At 44.4% G+C, this 13,431-nt stretch overlaps 1 protein-coding gene across 9 annotated transcripts in view; it reads left to right on the top strand.

The window, feature by feature from the left end:
* PKNOX2 (PBX/knotted 1 homeobox 2) overlaps positions 1–13,431 on the top strand; it is an 827,020-nt gene that overhangs the window by 189,626 nt on the left and 623,963 nt on the right. For 6 of the 9 annotated variants that reach the window (XM_090027048.1, XM_090027055.1, XM_090027047.1 and 3 more), the window contains exon 3: positions 9,617–9,733. The exons of the other annotated variants lie outside the window; for them this stretch is intronic. The gene's annotated coding sequence lies outside the window, so the exon portion shown is untranslated. The remainder of the gene's footprint in view (positions 1–9,616; positions 9,734–13,431) is intronic. 9 annotated transcript variants of the gene reach the window in all.

The raw sequence follows: 13,431 nt of genomic DNA on the forward strand, positions 1-13,431 counted from the left end.
CCAGGAAGCAGGGCTCCCCCATCCCTCTCCTTTGCAACTGGGAGAGGTCCCTTCTACTGTGACTATATCCAACCCCATCCCACCATCTCAGCCCAGATACCAGACAGAAGCAGAGCTTGTCTTGGTTGGTCTTGCAGCCTGTAAGGCAGTGGAAGAAACCAGTGTGTACCTTCCCACCCCAGTTATTTGAACGTGAAAACAATAAGATGAAAATGAAGTCTTCTGTGTCAAGTGTCAAGGTTTTGAACTGGAAGTGACTCCAAGAGTTAGAAGAGGAGAATCTGATTCAGGAATGTACATCCTCTAAGAGGTCTGGGGTTGATAGACTTAAGAAACTGAGGAGAACATGCCCCCAAAGGTTGACAGCCAGATCTGACCACTCGCATAGGTTCCTCACTGTATTACAGGACCTTCACCTTAGCCAGGAAGTGCACAGCCCCACTAGGGGTAATGCCTTGCTGGACCTGGTCCTGGCCATGGGGGATTACCTGGTGAGTGGATTGCAGGTCCTTGACCACCTGGGCAATAGCGATCATCACCTGCTGGGTTTCACTATCCAATGCAGGGTGTCAAGGGCTTACACCAAAGCTAATGCCCTTGACTTCAGAAGGGCCAACTTCAATGAGCTTAGGAGACTAGTGGGGGAGGCACTGAGGGCCCAGAAGGTAGAAGAGATGGGAGTCCACAAGGGATGGTCATACCTCAAGTGGGCGATCCTCCAGGCCCAAAAGATAACAGTCCCTGAGAGAAGCAAGGGGGGGGTAAGAGTGCTCAGAAACCCCCTTGGCTCAGCAAGGGCATTTAGCAATGCCTGGGGACTAAAAGAGGGGCATACAACCAGTGGAAGGGAGGAGATATCACCAAGGAGAAGTACTCTTCCTTGGCCTGTGAGCGTAGGAAGGCCAAGGCAGAGATGGAGCTCAGGCTAGCGTCCAGGATTAAGGACAACAAAAAGTCCCTCAGTCTCTCCTTGTAGGGCTGTCCTGCTGCCCTCTCACCAAGCAGGTGGCTCTCCTCTGAACCCTCTCTAGTCTGGCCACATCCCTTCTGAAGTGCGGCGCCCAGTACTGGATGCCAAGTGCGGCCTGACCAAAGTCGCATAAAAGGGGAGTATCACCTCTCTGGACCGTCTTGAGATGCATCTTTGGATGCATGACAAGGTATGGCTGGCCTTGCTGGCTGCGGTCTGGCATGGGCAGCTCATGTTCATCTTGGAGTCAATAATGACTCCAAGTTCCCGTTCTGCCTATGTGCTTTCAAGAGGGGAACTCCCCAGCCTGTATGTATGCTGTGGATTCCTTCTCCCAAGGTGCAGCACCCTGTATTTGTCTACGTTGAACCCCATCCTATTCTTGTCTGCCCACTTTTGTAGTCTGTCTAAATCTATTTGCAGATGTTCTCTCCCTTCAAGTGCGTCCACCTCGCCCCACATCTTAATGTCATCAGCAAACTTGGACAGCGTGCTTTCCACCCCCTTGTCCAAGTTGCTGATGAAGATGTTAAACAGTGTGGGACTGAGGATCGAGCCCTGGGGTACCCCACTGTTCACATCTCACCAGGTTGAGTACAACCTGTCCACCACTACTCTCTGGGTGTGCCCCGTCAGCCAATTTCTTACCCACCCAACTGTGTAGGCATCAATGCTTAATTTATTGATGAGGATGGGGTGAGAGACAGTGTCAAAAGCCTTCTTAAAGTCTAGAAAGACTACGTCCACAGCGACACCATCATCCAAGGATTTAGTCACCTGGTCATAAAAGGCAACCAGGTTGGTCAGGCAGGACCTGCCTTTGATAAACTCAGGCTGATTGCCCCTGAGCATGATCTTTCCTGCTGGCCCCCCACAGATGTGCTCCTTGATGATTCTCTCCAAGATCTTCCCAAGCACCGAGGTGAGGCTTACAGGCCTATAGTTACCTGGGTCCTCCCTCCTCCCTTTCTTGAAAATTGGGACCACATTAGCCAGTTTCCAACCCCCTGGCACCTGGCCAGATGACCACGAATGCTCATACAGCCGGGCCAAGGGCTCTGCAATGACCCCTGCCAGCTCCCTCAACACCCTTGGGTGGAGGGCATCTGGACCTGCAGATTTAAAAATGTCCAGCTCTTCCAGAAGATCCCTAACTACATCTGTGCTGACTGAAGGCCTGACAGAGCTATCCCCGAGATTGTCCCTACTTCTGGTAGGTGAGGGTGTCCCGGTCCCTGTTCAAGAAAACAGAGGCAAAGAACCTGTTAAAAATATCAGCTTTCTTGTCTGGCATAGCTACAAGATTACTGTTTGCATCTTGCAGGGGCCCTACATTGCCTGGTGCCCTCTTCTTGCTCCCAGTGTACTTGGAAAAGGACATTCTGTACAGGTGAAAATGGCTGTCTAGTCAAAAGATGTGTCTATATGAAGGGTGTTTGGGGTGAAGAGGTTGCAGGAAGAGGTTTCAGTCTCTGGTTATATTGTAAATTTGACTGATGAATGCTTTCATGGCCAGCTTCTGATAGGATTATCTTTCACTTTTTTAACATTTTTATTTAAAAAACAAATCAAAAAGTAAAAAAAAAACCTTTCTTTCCAATCAACTAACATTTTATTTTATTTATATCCTTGTTTTTTTTTATTATGAATTCTTGTGCTGCTTCTTGCAACCAGGACTCCTGGTAGACGTGATATCTTTTATTAGACCAACTAGATTTTTGCAAAAAAAATTGTTTAATTAGAAGCTTTCAGGCACAAACACCCTTCTTCAGGTATAGAAGAAAAGATTGTAAAAGTTCTTCAGGGTAGAAATGAAAGTTTATATTTCATAGGAGAGTTGAAGGTGTAGTAAAATCTCCTGTTTGGAACAGTTCATTTTATATGCAGATTAGGCTCAGAGAAAAGTTGGAATAGTTGGTTTACCTCAAAGTTGTTTGGTGGTAAGCAGGATGTAGTCATATTTCCTTTTGGTTATGGTGTTCTGCTGCTTCTTATTTTTTTAATGTTGACTTTATTTTTTAATGTAAACATTTGCTTAATTTTAGTCTAATTGTTATCACTACTTTTTATAATGCCTTCCCTCTCTTTGTTACAGTTAGTTATCCAGTTGGGGAATTGGAACAAAACATGTGACTCAAGTGATCAATCACATAGCAGTATTAATGAATGATGACTAGCAAATACATGCACTGAACCCCATTTAGGAAAATCCCATAGGATGAAATTTGCTTACCTGAAACAATTAGGAGAAGGAATCAAAGTATAGGTGAACAACTCATGCACAAAAAGGAGTGAAGTCATCAGAAAAAAATGTTTGCCTAGCTCTACTACTAATGACTGTGAAGAAAATACCCTCCAGAAAACTAAGTGAATGAAACACTTTCCCTGTTAGAATTATTCTACAGTTCAGCCTAATTAAAGGTTATTGAATTGTTGTTCTGAGGCAGCAGCCTCTGTTGCGTAGCCTTCCTCCCTCTTCATATGGACTTACTGAATGTCTTTGCCCCAAATAATAATTACAGAGGTAGTTAGTTGTGTTAGTCGGAAGTTAGGCAGAAGACAGGGTAAAGTAACATCATTCAGAGAAGCATGACCTTTTATAGATTACAGTCTGCTTCACCACAAAGCAGGCTGTAGCCTATGAAAGCTCATGCTTCTCTGAACAAAATAATAATTATGATTTAAAAAAAGACTTTTGTGTTATTAAATGCATTTTTCCCTGTTAGGATAATCACAAAACTGTTTTAGCTGAAATTTAAAAGGTCATTATTTTTGTTTGAGTTGAACTACTCAAGCATGTGCTTACATCCTATTAGACTTAACACAAGGCCTAAAGTTAAGCACGTGCTTAATTATTTATTTTGCTGAATGGGGATGGACATAGACATTTGCTTAACTGCTTTGTTGAGTGTGGGAACCTAACATTCCAATTCTGCAAGCTTTACTCATGTTTAGCAGTGCTTACTTTTTCAAGTAATCCTACTGAATTCAGTGGAACTGCTTACACAGGTAATTGTAACTCAACATGAGGAAGAATTGCATAACTGGGCCCTTAGACATTGACAATGGCATTCAGCACCTAAGCACCTTATTAGGAAAGTCATTAAAATAAAAATGAAGTCTTCCAAGCAAAATGTCTACAGAGAGTGGAACAGTAATCATGTATTTGTTTATCTATTTATTTATTTATTTATCTATCTATATCTGGTTGGGCAGTTATTTCAGGCGGAGGACTGCTTACTGAGTTTTGGGAAACCATAGAGAGCCTCATGACAGGCAGCCAGGGACAGATAAATATTAATTTTCTAATTTTTTTAGGGGCCCCATGGGCTGGATAGAATGTCCTGGCATGCCGTATTTGGCCCACGGGCCACATTTTGCCCACCCTTAATCTATATGTTCCCTTCCCCCAAAAAGCTCAGGGCTCAAAACGAAGTAACTTATAAAACCAAACTTATAAGCTCAGTAACTTATAAAATCAAAATAAAATATTAAAATATGATTCACCTGTCATTCCAGCCCCTGGCAAATGTTAATTTAAACCATGATGGGATTCTGTTCTGGATCCCAAAAACTTCATGTCCTGCCAGGCCAGATCTCAGACGTCTGGCACAGAGGATACATTATTATGGGGATTTGGGATAAAATCCCATCAAGTATCTGCTAGTGTTGGGGGAATCTTGTACCAACTGGGCTGCATGCATGCCTCCTAAAGGTCTGGGTGTGCAGGGAACCTAAGATTGGGAAACAGCGGCAATGTTCTCAGTTTCCTTCCCCCAGGGTATTAAAAAGCACCTGCGTGACCCATCTGCATGCACTTGGCACTCAGGAAGCCTGAAATTATCGAGCTGCTCATCCATTTTGGCTCCCCTTGTGCCCACATGTTTAAAAGGTATCTTGGGCTCCCTGTGCAACAGTGTACAGCTGGGCTGCACACCCTCCACAGTCCCAGCATGCAGCAGGATTGAGACAGGAGAACCATTTCCCAATCCCCAGCACCTTGTACCTGAACTTTTAAAAGGTTCAGGCACAAGGTACAGTCTAGCTTCCCCCATACAGTTTGAACATACCATTGCCCAGGGAGCCTGATATCAGACAGCAGCCTTCCCATGTTCGAAGGGATCAGGGGCAGCCCAGCACTGGGGAGTGGCTCCCCAGTCTGGGCTTTTGCCAAACCCTTTAAACACATGCCTTATGTGCCAATTAAAGTGTGCTACAAGCTAGCCACAGCAATGTTCCACATTAAATGTGGACCGTCATTGTGGCTAGTTTCCCATTTATTTATTTGATAAATTACTTGTATGTGTGGCATGTTACAATTCATTTTGTGATTAAAACATTAGTTGTGCAGTTAGAATAGCATGTGCTAGCCCTACAAGTCTCTCTGCCTATCTTTTCTTTGCAGCAACTTATACATCCAGGCCCTTGCACATCCCTAAACAATGCATTTATACAGAGACACACCACAGGCGTGTTTCCCTTTCCCCTCTATACCTTGTGTCCATCCCAACAATATTTCTTCCTCATTTTGGGTGCACTTTTCCCTTTTTATTTTATCTCCTTGCTTTACCCTTTTTTCCCTTAAGCCTTTGGTTTTCCCACCCCTGGACCTTGTCCTTCCACCAGGCTTGAGGCAGTCCCTCAAGGTCTGTCTTTAGGCTTCCTTTATTTTGTACTCTGCCCCCTATGCTATCTAGGATTGCATTGAATACTGATCATCAGCCTCCCCTTTGCTTCTCCCATAGGCTTGTCATTCTCTCTCCTGTTCTCCTGTTTCCCTGCCACAAGTTCTTTTCTTCACACAAATCCTTCTAATTTCCCCCAATAAGTTGTTCTTCCTCCCATGTCCTCTGGTTTCCCCAGATGATTCTTTCTGTTAGCCTCAACTGGTCCAAGCTCTGACCCTCACCATCTTCTGTGCCCCTGCAATGTGTTCTCAGTTTCTTCTGTCTTCCAGGCCCTACTCCTCCCTGGTTCTCTGTTCTATTGGCTGTCTGCCTCCTGTAATGGCCAACAGGAAAGTTAACAGTGGTAAGCATGCAATGGATACCCCTCATTGATCTGAAATGTCTGACGCTGAGGAGAGAAGAGAGCAGACCAGGGAGAGAAGAGAGACAACCAGGGCATGTAAGACTAGGACAACTTGTTTCTATGTAGAAACGATGAGGCTGGTGTGGGTGCTGGGGGACCCTGAGGTGTTAACCAGTTTGGCATCAGGAACAGCATGAGAGAGTACTTGCACATCTACCTGGATGCTTCCAGGAGATTTGCCCAGTGGGGGCACAACAAGACAGTGGTCCAGTGCAGCATAAAGACCAAGAATATGACAGCTGCTTTCTGACACCAGGTAGCAAGAACTCAGCGGAAGGGCACCCCCATGCATAACGTGCCACATTATCGGTACCTCCAACTACTAATGGAGGTACTTGAATGCCAAACAATGAGATGACTAGACGTATCCAGGCCATCCTCTGGTCCTGAGAGTTTGCTGACCATGGCTCTGACTGTGAATCCTGCTGCCTCAAGTGACAGCGGCAGTTCACTAGTACTGGCCCTTGATGAGTCCGCTGAAGAGAAGAGGTGCAGGGCAATGCACAGCAGGGGGGCTTTGTTGGTGAATTGTTTGCAGCCGTTCAGGGCCTGCAGTCCAACAACTTGGACAGATAGTCAGGCCCTTCTCAGTGTTGTTTCCTGGCTGCTTATCTGCTCATCTGTTTCGATGAGCACAAAATTAATTCCGCACGTTCCTTGAGTTTCAGCTCCACTTGTTACATCACCACTGCTGCCACTGAAAAAATGTAGATCACATAGGAAGCCTGTTAATGATGCCTGGACAGATAGAATCATCAGTGCCATCAGTACCTGCGTGGTGTGGTTGTAGGAGGTAGCAAGACAGGCATATCGTGTTTGTGGCCAAGTGTTGTCTGGGCAACACAGTAGGGAGGCATTCATGAGAAAGGGAAAGAGAAGGGCAGTCCAGCTCAGAAACATAGAAAAACAGTGTTGCTTATGTGCAGTGATACTTGCTGATTATTGATGATTATTAATCATCGCCTGTTTGTTGATTTAAGCATAAATAATGCCTATGGTCATTGCTTGCTTGTGTAAAAGTTATTGTAATAAAACTCGTTGCACATTGCCTGAAGTTTAAAAAGTAAAAGAGTACTGCTTATTGGTAACAGTTATCTTGTAAATGCTGTGACGTTTGGCTATATATGTAAATGATGCTTAATTAAACAGTAACGGTAAATTATATAAAAAAAAAAAAGACAAAAAATCTTTTCTCTAATCTTTTCTTTCAATGTGGGCTATTAGGAGATTACTAAAGCAAGAACTGTTTGCACCATTACCAAGGGTTGTTCAGTTTGTAAAACTGGAAAACCCAGTAAATCCCAAAGTGGCACCAGAATGGCACAGGGGGGCAGGGTACTACGAGTTGGGAGTGAGGGGCACTGGTGGGGCAAGGGGTGCCCGGATCTCAAGTGAAGGGCAGCAGGAGGGCTTGGGAGACTGTGGCTTGGGAGTGAGGGACAACACAATGGACTGGATCAGGGCACCTCTTTTTTTTTAAACTGGAAATACGGAGGGTGCCCCTTTAGGCACCCAAGAGGTTCTTAATTCCTGAATTGAACCGGGGCACATTAGGGGGCGATGATGCCGTTTTCATTAAGGGCTACCTGCTGCCATGGATCTAACTGTGGGGTGAGCTTGTGCATGCAGGCTATGAGCTAAAATCCTATCATCAGGAGGATGCCATTTGCTCTGAAAGAAAATGAAAACAAGGAAAATGTGTCCAAAAGTTTGCAAATGAAGAATTTTTTTTGAAAATATCCATTTGGTCTAATAAAAGATATCACCTCTACCACAAGTTCTGATTCCTTTTGCCTGTAGACCAATATGGCTACAACCTGGATCCCTCACCCTGATAGGCAGCCAAGTGATTCTTCATTTCTGGATGAACCCAGAGGCAGATATATGGGGTGATGGTGCCATTGTCACCCTGGCCAGGGCATGGCTAGCGGAGGTGTCCATGCAGGAGAATAGAAGATTGATTCAGGTCGGGCTGGGTGGACCACAATATCTGGCATGCAACACCTGGCATCCGAAGAAACACATTACACCCAAGTACCAAACAATTTGCACATTATACCCAAGTATCCGCCTTCTCACAGCACTGGTGGAGAATTCTGGTGGACAAAGGGGCTCACTACACAAAAGTTGCAGTGGCATCTGGTGGACAAAGGGGCTCATTACACATCATTGAGTACATTTCTGTTTTCACATGACGGATCCATAGACGCATCATTTTAATTCCTGGTGATGCGAAGTAAAATACATTGGGATGTGTTTTACTTTGAATCACCAAAAAGACATTTAAATTTCCAGAAAAACCCGTATGTAAAAACTGTAACGGTTAAATTGCAAAAAAAGGGCAATTTTTGTTACGTGTACAAGCGCCCATAGAAGCCAACTTTAAACTGATTTAAGGCCACATACAGAATTTGCACTTATTTTAAGAATCCAAATACCCCAGGGTAACCTGCTACAATACAAAAAGAACCCCCCGCCTCTCCTTCCACATCCGCACACCCTTGGGGGTCAGGTCATCAACCACCTAGGGGACGATAAGTTCAACAATTCAAAGCCAGATGGGTGGGAAACTGACTGCAGGGTTGGACCCAGAGAGTACTAATAGATGGATCTTTGTCAACTTGGTGGAAGGTAGCCAGTGAGGTCCCCCAGGTTTTGGTACTTGCAGACTTTTCATTTGCCCTTCAGTAAGACAGAGCAAATGGCACCTGCCTTCTCACAGCACTGGCTGCAAACCATTAGTCTACTGCACTTCTGGCATCTTGTGTAGACAGGCCCACTCTAACCTTATCTGATTCCTGAAATTCTCCCTACACACTAAAGATAATAATGATTCTCCTCCCTTTTGATAGGATTTGATCTGCCAGTAATCAAGCTTCTTTTCTCCTACTAATTTTTTGTCTGCTACCGCTGGAAATTTCTCCCTTCTCCAATTTCACAACTTTACCTCTGTTCTTAAAAATTGGTATGTGAGGTCTTCTTCAGACCTGAAGAATAAAACTTTGTATTCCAAAGCATGTCTGATTTTATCCCAAATAGACAGTTGATCCAGTAACAGATATCAGCCCCCCCCAAAATCCTTGTTTCTCACACTAATTTTAATAAATTGCTACAAATTCACATTTCTAGATCACAGGATAGTAGGGCTGGAAGGGACCTCAGAAGGTCATCTAGGCTAGTGCCTTTCTCAAGGCAAGTGCATCCCCAACTAAAACAGCCTACCCAAGCGTCTGTCTAACTTGCTCTTGAAAACTGCCAATGATGGAGATTTCACAATTTCTGTAGGTAGCATGTTCCAATGTGTGACCATTCTCATAGTCAGAAAGTTCCTTTTAATTTCCAGCCTAAATTCCCCTGCTGAAGCTTGAGGCCATTGCTCCTAGTCCTGTCCCCTAAGGCCACAGAGAAAAGCCCATCTCTAGCCTCTGTGTAACTGCCATTCATGTATTTGAAGACTGTTCTTAAATCCCCCTTCAGTCTTCTCTTCTCCACAGATAAAAGTATGGGAACATGGATTTTGCTGCTAACCTGGATTTTACTTATTTCTTTAACCAGGAAGTGGAGGCTGAGATGCATTTCAGAACTGCCCCTATGTCAGCAAGATCATTTTTCCCAGACTGAAAGCAATGGATGCCTGGTGTAGCTAAAATTTTTTGGACACCCATCTATATGGTAAGAGTGTATGCACTGGTATGAACTATATTTAGTACTTGTATAAACAAATACTAAATGACTGCACAGTAACCAGAGTTACTGCACAGTAGTACCAAAGAATGGCTTTTTCGTGATGCTGACTACTCAGTAGCCCGAGACTACCGTGCAGTAGCATCTCATCACACATTCTGCCGTGCAATGCTGCTGCGCAGTAGTCACGGGCTACTGCACATCCAGAGTTTCATGTAGATGTGGCTAGTGTTGCTTTTTATCCTGTGTCATTTATTAGTTCCCCTCCTTATGATTTCCATTTAGTGAAACATTTAGTCTCATTAACTTAAAGCACCTCCGCATAAAAGTGTTAAACCAGATTCAAAGAAAAAATCATATTCTCATACGATTATGTCTTTCACCTTAGCATATGTCAATCAGTTATTATTCTACACACAGCATTTCAGCATATATATTACAGAGTATCTCTGAACACTTTATAATGTGACAATGCAACAAAGGAAGGGAATGAACAGAACTTCACAAGTGGCCACTGAAATACATAATTGGAGACCTAGCGTAAACCCATCCACACACACAATTATACACATTGCTGCCATCCTGAAGCTAACATAAATACCATATATGTGGCATATTCCTCTTCTCAATAAATGTGTGAGAGAGAGAGAGAGCAGAGGTCTCAAGCCCTGAGATAGACTTTCTCTCCCTGTACCTGAGGCTTTCCCCTCACATAGCTTCAGTTAGCTCCTTCAGTAAAGAGGGGGAGGGGAGGGGAGGCCCCCCCATGGGAAGCAGGCTTTTCTGGTTCCCAATTCAGCTTTCAGGCTTCAGTAGCCCCAGGAGGAAGAAGAGACCCAGCCCAGGTGGCCTGACCTTTAAATAACTTTTCTGACCTCGTCACTTCGTCCCAACTGGAAGCAGGGATTATTTGAACACTGCTAATGCGGACCAGTCATTTCAAAGGCGCTCAGCAACTCCTGGTGAAGTGGCCAGAGTCACCAAACTGGTTCCTCAGGTTTGTTGGAGGGAAGCTTAAGACAAAGGCTCTGGACACAATAAGGGGGGATGGGAGGTGTTTCTCTCCAGTTGTAGAGGAAGCAAAATATACAGCACAAACAAGGTCATACAGCAAAATAAAACCAGAACACACTTCACCACACACAATCTCAAATGTGAGTGGGTGTTACGCATGCAAAAAAGAAATTGTTGACAATCCTGTTCCTCTCTGCCAAGGCAGGATCATTACATGTGGGCCATTTTCTATATTTTTTCCCTTTTTGGTTTTAAAAGTCAAAAACAATCTGGCCTCTACCTCCTCTATAAGGGATGGAGGTAATCTATTCTACTCATGTTCCTCTTCTCAAGGACACAATACAAATTCTGTTTGATATTTTATATTCTCATTTTTTTCTAGTTGCTAGGTTTTTAAAAAAATGAGTTTTCTTCTTTTAATGTTGTTCTAGCACTCATTGGTCAACTTGCCGAATATAGCACTACTGCAATCATGTTAGTTATTTCAAGTTATATTGTAATCATGCACAATTAATAATACATTATATATATTATTTTATAAATTAGAATCTTAATTATGGTTTGTTAAAATATAAATTAACTTTTCCTGTCTTTTTGTAAGATATATATAGATTTTTAAATTATTATTGAAAAAGGGACCTAAGTTCCTAAGTTGTACTCTAGGGTGGGGGCTCAAAATGCTAAACAGCAACAATAATCTCTATTTCAAGTGATCAATTATTTTCTGCACATGGGAGAATTTAGGGGACAAGAGAGAACTATTTCCAGGTGTCAGGGAACAGGATGCAAGATACCAGACTGAGATCCTACAGGAATACATTCTGAAATAAACCATCTGCTCAGTTCTCTTCTCAGTGTTTGCCTCATCACTTTGAATGTGCTGAAATGATCAATTTGCTTTCATCATCTCCAGGATTTCACTGGTCAGAGCAATGATGCATAAACATATAGGGATGTCACATAATATCTTGCACTTACTTGCTGCTTTTCATCTGTGGAGCTTGAAAACATTTCAAAAGTTGGTAGATATCATCATCTCCGTTCTACATATTAGGAACCCGAGGTCCAGAGAAGCTAAGCAACTTGTCCACTGCCATGGAGGGACTCTGACAGGGTTAGAAACTGAACCCAGATCTCCTCTGAGTACCACTGCTTCCCATATGTCCCTGCTGACCTAATGAACTTCAAATGTGATGACCAGTGACTGAACACAGAGTGTATAAAGAGGAGGAAAAACAGCACCGGAGGGTGAAGCCACCTGGTTACATCTGCATAAATACCTTTTTATTTAAGTAGAAGATCATTATGAACAACATTACTGCGTTAACATTAGCTACCCCTGTGCAAACCTATGGGTGGCTGTTAAAGGCTGGCAAAGCTTTGTAACTGTTCAAATGGGGTGACATTTAACCATGTGCAGAGGGTCTACATCAGATCTTAGGCATCAGTGGCTGTATGTACATGAGATGCTGACTGTGCTGTTGTTACTGTACAGACATTTAGTTCTTGCATATACTAGCACTAAATGACTGCATAGTAACTAGAGTTACTGTGCAGTAGTGTCCCTGAGCGGCTTTTTGGTGATGCTAACTGAAAGGCCTGTGCAAAGCAGCTAGTGTTCACTTTGGATTCGGCCAATTCAGGGGACAGTGATTCAATTCAGTGATTCGACTCACTGTCCTGAATCAATTCAGCTGAATCTGATTCAGAGATTCGGCTGCTGAATCAGCCAGGCCTATCCCCCTCAGCCTGGCAATGGCTGCGCCGCTGGCCCCAGCTCCTGGCTTTTTGGAAAAAGAAAAGCCTTGACCCACTGGGTGCTACTGGGTGGGTGGAGGGGAAAAGGGGCAATCCCTGCTGCCCCACGCAATGTGGGGGGCTCTGCACAAGCGAGGGGGGGGTCAGGGAGCTTGTGCAGAGCCCCCAGGCAGCAGGGGGCTGTGGGGATCACCCCGCCGCCCAGCAGGTCCTGGTGAGCACCAGAGATTTTCTTTAAAGGGCTAGGAACTGGGCCGGGGGGGGTGGGCAGCCATGGGCAGGCTGGGGGAGGGGGCTGGGGGGAGCGGGGGAACCTGGGGGGCTGGCAGGGGTACCCCCATGGTCCCCTCCCCCCTCCTCCAGCCCTCCGTCCCCTGCCCCCTACTTACCAGCTCAAAGTCAGCTGTAGCTCCCTGTTGTACTCACCAGGGACTGCCCGAATCATCAAAACTCTCCAAATCTTTTCTGAAGATTTGGAGAGATTTGAATCGATTTGGACCTTTTAATTGGTCCTGTGACTTGATTTGGATTTGGAGATCCGGCCACTGAATCAAGCCCAATCTCCTCTGAATCGAATCACCACCCAAAGCTTTGCACAGCGCTACTGACTGCATAGTAGCTCATTACTAATACACGGTAGCTTGTTACTACTCCACAGTAGCACTGCATCACAGTTTGTGCCACACAATGCTACTGCACAGTAGTAACGAGCTACTGTGGCACTTAAACATTATTCTTTGCTTTGATTGGAGCTTAAATGGCACACAGTTCTCTGTTCTATTCAAAGGATAGGAGATGTATAATCTTGATGAGCTTAAATGGAAGGTCCAGTTGAGGATGATACCCTGCCCTCCATCAATGGTGACCTTGTGAGAGACTGGATACCTTCAAGTCAGCCGGCCCTGACAATCTAC

Source organism: Crocodylus siamensis, chromosome 14, assembly GCF_052110815.1.
Source record: "Crocodylus siamensis isolate JL-2025a chromosome 14, ASM5211081v1, whole genome shotgun sequence".
In the NCBI taxonomy this organism is placed as follows: Eukaryota; Metazoa; Chordata; order Crocodylia; family Crocodylidae; genus Crocodylus; species Crocodylus siamensis.